This window comes from Corvus brachyrhynchos, unplaced genomic scaffold (genome assembly GCF_000691975.1).
Source record: "Corvus brachyrhynchos isolate BGI_N302 unplaced genomic scaffold, ASM69197v1 scaffold200, whole genome shotgun sequence".
Classification (NCBI taxonomy): domain Eukaryota; kingdom Metazoa; phylum Chordata; class Aves; order Passeriformes; family Corvidae; genus Corvus; species Corvus brachyrhynchos.
The window spans coordinates 5,272,729-5,277,672 of record NW_008236184.1 but is presented as its reverse complement, the minus strand read 5'-3'; the positions used below and the strand labels follow the sequence as shown (position 1 = coordinate 5,277,672).

The 4,944-nt window shown below is 44.7% G+C and overlaps 1 long non-coding RNA gene across 1 annotated transcript in view; it reads left to right on the top strand.

The window, feature by feature from the left end:
* LOC108447696 overlaps positions 1-4,938 on the top strand; it is a 5,414-nt gene extending 476 nt beyond the window's left edge. Inside the window, exons 2-4 of the long non-coding RNA XR_001863360.1 lie at positions 1-36; positions 242-3,048; positions 3,129-4,938. The exon at positions 1-36 is cut by the window's left edge and continues 89 nt beyond it. This is a non-coding gene — a long non-coding RNA (uncharacterized LOC108447696). The remainder of the gene's footprint in view (positions 37-241; positions 3,049-3,128) is intronic.
* The last annotated feature ends 6 nt before the right edge of the window (positions 4,939-4,944 follow it).

Below are 4,944 nucleotides of genomic sequence, written 5' to 3'. Positions count from 1 at the left end.
TGGGAATGGGACAGGAAAAGCTGCATCCAGCTCCAGGTAAAAATTCCGATGAAAGCAAAATAAAAGTGATATTCTGCAAAAAGTTCATCTTTTTGGGATGTTTTAGGAGTTTATGATGGAATTTTGGGATTGGCTGATAAATCCTCGACTGGTGATTAATATTCCAAACTTTTCTAATCGCTTGGGATTTGGGAATGAAGCGGAATTTTCTTTCAGCTCTCTTTGAACTTCTCCTTCCCAGGTGCGACCAGAGGTGGCTCCTGGGCTGAATCTTCAGGAATTTTTGATGGAATTTGTGCTCCTGGCCTGGGAGGAGACCTTTGGAAAAGGACTTTTCTCCTGGAAGAGAATTTGCTGGGATAAGCTGTGATTGAAAAGGAATTTCTGGGGATCCAGAGCTGCTTTTTCCTTTGTTTTCTCCTGAGGAAAATCTGTGTTTCGAGTACTGAAAGGTGCAGAAAATTCCTGGTTTTTTGAATGACTGAGGGAATTTTTTCCGAGTTTAAAGCCCAAACTCCATGTTTAAAGCTGCTCCTTCCATGGTTCCTATTCCAGGAGTTTGGGAATGAAAAAGGAAAAGGAATGATAAATTGGGAATAAATTTTAAAGAATTTTTTTTTGCTTTTCCTTCTACAATTTTCCGTTCGTGAGATTGGTTTTTCCTGGTTGGTTTCAGAGGAATTTGGAATTCGTGGGATTGGTTTTTTACAGGAATTTGAGGGGTTTTCCTGGTTTGTTTTCAGCAATTTGGAATTTGTGGGATTTTTCCTTGTTTATTTTTAACAGGAATTTGTGGGATTTTCCCAGTTTATTTTTACCAGGAATTAGGAATTTGTGGGATTGGTTTTTTACCAGGAATTTAGCGTTTTTCCTGGTTTGTTTCTATCAGGAATTTTTAATTTCTGGGTTTTTTTTCCTTGTTTTTGATCAGCAATTTGGAATTCATGGGGATTGTTTTGATCAGGAATTTTGAATTGAATTTGTGGGATTTTTCCTGGTTGGTTTGAGAGGAATTTGGAATTTGTGGGATTGGTTCTTTACAGGAATTTGAGGGGGTTTCCCCCTTTTTTTTTAAATCAGGAATTTTTACTTTCTGGGTCCCCCCCCGTTTATTTTTACCAGGAATTTGAGGGTTTTTCCTGGTTTGTTTTCACCAGGAATTTGGAATTTGTGGGATTGGTTTTTTTACCAGGAATTTGAGGCTTTCCCTTGTTTATTCTTACCAGGAGTTTTTAATTTGGGGAGTTTTTTCCTGGTTTATTTTTAACAGGAATTCGAGAGTTTTCCTTGTTTGTTTTTATCAGGAACTTGGAATTTCTGGAGTTTGTTTTGAACAGGAATTTTAAATTAAATTTGTGGAATTTTCCCGGTTTTTTTTATCCGGAATTAGGAATTTGTGGGATTGGTTTTTACCAGGAATTTGAGGGTTTTTCCTGGTTTCTTTCTATCAGGAATTTGGACTTCATGGGGATTGTTTTGAACAGGAATTTTGAATTGGATTTCTGGGATTTTTCCTGGTTTATTTTTATCAGGAATTTGGAATTTCTGGGATTGTTTCTTTACAGGAATAGGAGGGTTTTTCCTGGTTTGTTTTCACCAGGAATTTGGAATTTATGGGATTTTCCCAGTTTATTTTTACCAGGAATTAGGAATTTGTGGGATTGGTTTTTTTACCAGGAATTTGAGGGTTTTCCCTTTTTTTTCTTAATCAGGAATTTTTAATTTCTGGGGTTTTTTCCCTGGTTATTTTTAACAGGAATTTGAGAGTTTTCCTTGTTTGTTTTTATCAGGAATTTGTGGGATTTTCCCGGTTTATTTTCACCAGGAATTTGTGGCATTTTTCCTTGTTTGTTTTCCACGGGAATTTCAGGTTTTTCCCTTTGTTTTCCCGGGATTCCACCCCCTCCAGCTTCCATGGGAATCCTCCTGCTGCCCCACATTCCCACCCCGCTGAATTCCCCTTGGAAAATCCCTGGGAGTTGTTTGGTTATCCCAGAGAATGTCCCTTTGTTTTCCCACACAAAGAATTCCTTCTTTTCCCTGGGAGCAGCTCCCTGCTCTGCCTGCGGAGCTGGGAATGCCAACGGGAAAAAATTCCCGCTTTTCCCACCCTCAGCATTCCCAGCAGAGCTCCCTGAGGGGAGTTTGGGATCAAATCAATCCCTGGGATCCAGGAATTCCTATGGAAAAGAGCCTTGGGATTCCATAGGAATTTCCTGACCACCCCAATTTGTGGTTCAGCTCCTTAAAATCGGAATTTTTGCAGCATTCCGGGGAAAAAATGGGGAAAATCCCATAATAAAACGAGGAAAAGCTGATTTGAAGTTAAAAAATGAGGGAAAAAATCCCAGGATGGCTCCAAATCCCCCCCCAAAATTCCCTAAAATTGAGTGGAAAACGTTATTCCCGTTTTTTTGGTTTGTTTTAAATTCTATTTTCTTTCGTCCTGGTAAAAATTCCTGGTGGATAATTGGGATATTCCCAGTTTTCTAGTGGAATATTCCATGGTTTTCCTGCTTCCCTTGGCCTGGAGCGATGGGAGAACTCGGTCAAATCCCCTCCCCCCCCCCAAAAAAAAAAATCGGGAATAATGAAAAATCCAAGGAATTCTGGGATAAACCTTCGGAATTTAGGGAAAAATGGGTGTAAAGCATGGAAAAGCTGGAATGACTCGGGAGTTAAAATCAAAGCTGGGAAATCCTGGATTTTGGGGGGATTTTTGCTGTTGGAAATCCAGGAGGGGGATGAGAAAAAAGTGGGGAAAAAAACCCCTTCAGGGATGCTTGGAAAATTCCTGAGAAAATTCCTTGGGAAATTGGGGGGAAAAGGGGATTTTTGGGGCTAAAAACTTGCAGGAAATGGAAGGATACAAAAGGAAAATGGGAAAACTGGGAACGGGAATGGCGGAATTCCGGGTGTTCAAGGGATTTCCTTGAGGAAGCTTTGCAGGATTGATGGAGCTGTTCCCAAAAATACCGGCAGGATTCCAAGGAAACAGAAAATTTGGGAATTCTGCTCCAATCCCAGCACATTGTGATGAATCCAGAGGTTGGTTTCCTGTTTTTCCAAGAGTTTTCACTCCAGGTTGTTCCTTTTGGGAATGTTTGCCCATTCCTGCCCTTTTCCAGGGACAAATCCCATGGGATTTCCTGGAGCAGGAGCTGCTTCCGTGGGGTTTTCCAGAGGCTCCTGCTGCGGGAAGAGCTGCTGGAATTCCTGAGGGCGAGCAAATCCCGCGGAATCCAAGGAAAACTTGGGAATGGGAGGTGGTTTCCTGTGAAAATCAGGGATGGAATTCCTCTGAGAATGAGGAGATCCTGTGGAATCCCAGGAAAATTTGGGACTTGAGGGTGGTTCCTGTAAAAATCAGGGATGGAAAGGGGTTGAATTCCTCAGAAAATGCGGAATCCAGGGAAAACTTGGGAATGAAGGGAGATTCCTGTAAAAACCAGCGATTGGATTCCTCAGGATGAGCAAATCCTGTGGAATTTGAGGAGAACTTGGGAATGGGGGGGTGGTTTCCCATAAAACCAGGGATTAAGCTCCTCGGAGAATGAGGAAATCCCGCAGAATCCCAGGAAAACTTTGGGATGAAAGTCCGGAAAAGCTGATCCGGAATGATCCCGCAGCCCTTCCTTCCATTTCCCCGTCATTCCTTGGATCCGTCGGCATTTCCCTGCTCCTCCCTTCCCTTCCCAAGCTGCCGGATTCCCTTTTCCCGCTGCTCTTTGTGTCCTGGGATGCCATTCCAGCATTCCCGCTGGCCCGACGGCAACCAGGGAATGGCTCCCGCTTCCAGAGCCCCGCGAGAGCGGCGAGGAATTCCTGCCTGGGCTGGAATTCCCGGAAAAAACTGCCGGGATAACGGAAGTGTCCGTTCCCGTGGAATTCCATGAAATCCATCCCGTTTTTCCATCCCTCCAAACATTCCCACAATCCTGCGGGGGTTTTTTTTGGGAATCAATCAACCCTGGAAATTTGGGAATATGCCAATGATTGGGTTATCCCCAATTCCCGCTCCCAAAATCCCGGCATTCCCAGGTTTCATTCCTCCCGCTTTGCCAAACGCGGCTCTGACAATTCCCAAGGGAAATCCATGGAGATCCCGGCTTGCATCGGGAATTCCGGGTTCACGGAATTAACTCCGGGAAAATCCCGCCGGGCCTCGACTGCCCTGCAATTCCAATGGAATTCCTGCGGCTTTCCCAGACTTTGAGGTGCCAGGGATTTCTCGGGAATGGCGGAGTTCGGGAGCTGCTTTTCCTGGGATTCAGGGAATTCCAAATCCGGGAATTCCCCCCAAACTGGGAAATTTCCACCAGGATTTTCCCACCTGATCCCGGGAATTGTCCCAAATGTTTCCTCGGAGAAGCTGCTGGGGAAAAGAAAAGAGGGGGAAAAGTGGGAGAACGGGATAAAAATTCCATCAGTTGGGAAAGCGAGGGCGCAGGGACGGCCAGAGCCCAGCGAATCCCAGCTTTTCCTGGAAAACACAGCATTCCCAAAGGGGCTTTTCCTGGAAAACAGCGGTGGTTCCAAAGGGCTTTTCCTGGAAAACATGGCATTCCCAAGGGAGCTTTTCCTGGAAAACACGGCATTCTCAAAGAGTTTTTCCTGGAGAATGTGGCATTCCCAAGGGGCTTTTCCTGGAAAACACAGCAGTTCCGCATTCCCAAAGGATTTTCCCTGGAAACCATGGCGGTTCTGCGTTCCCAAAGAGTTTTTCCTGGAAAACACAGCATTCCCAAGGGGCTTTTCCTGGAAAACAGCGGTGGTTCCAAAGGGTTTTCCCTGGAAACGATGGTGGTTCCACATTCCCGAAGGGAAGGAGAACCTGGCAATTCCCTGGAATTTTACCATGCAGCCGGGAAAAGCAGCGGGATCTGCGATTCCAATCCCAGCTTTTCCAGAGGTTCTGCAGCATCCCGGGAATGGCGGGGCTGT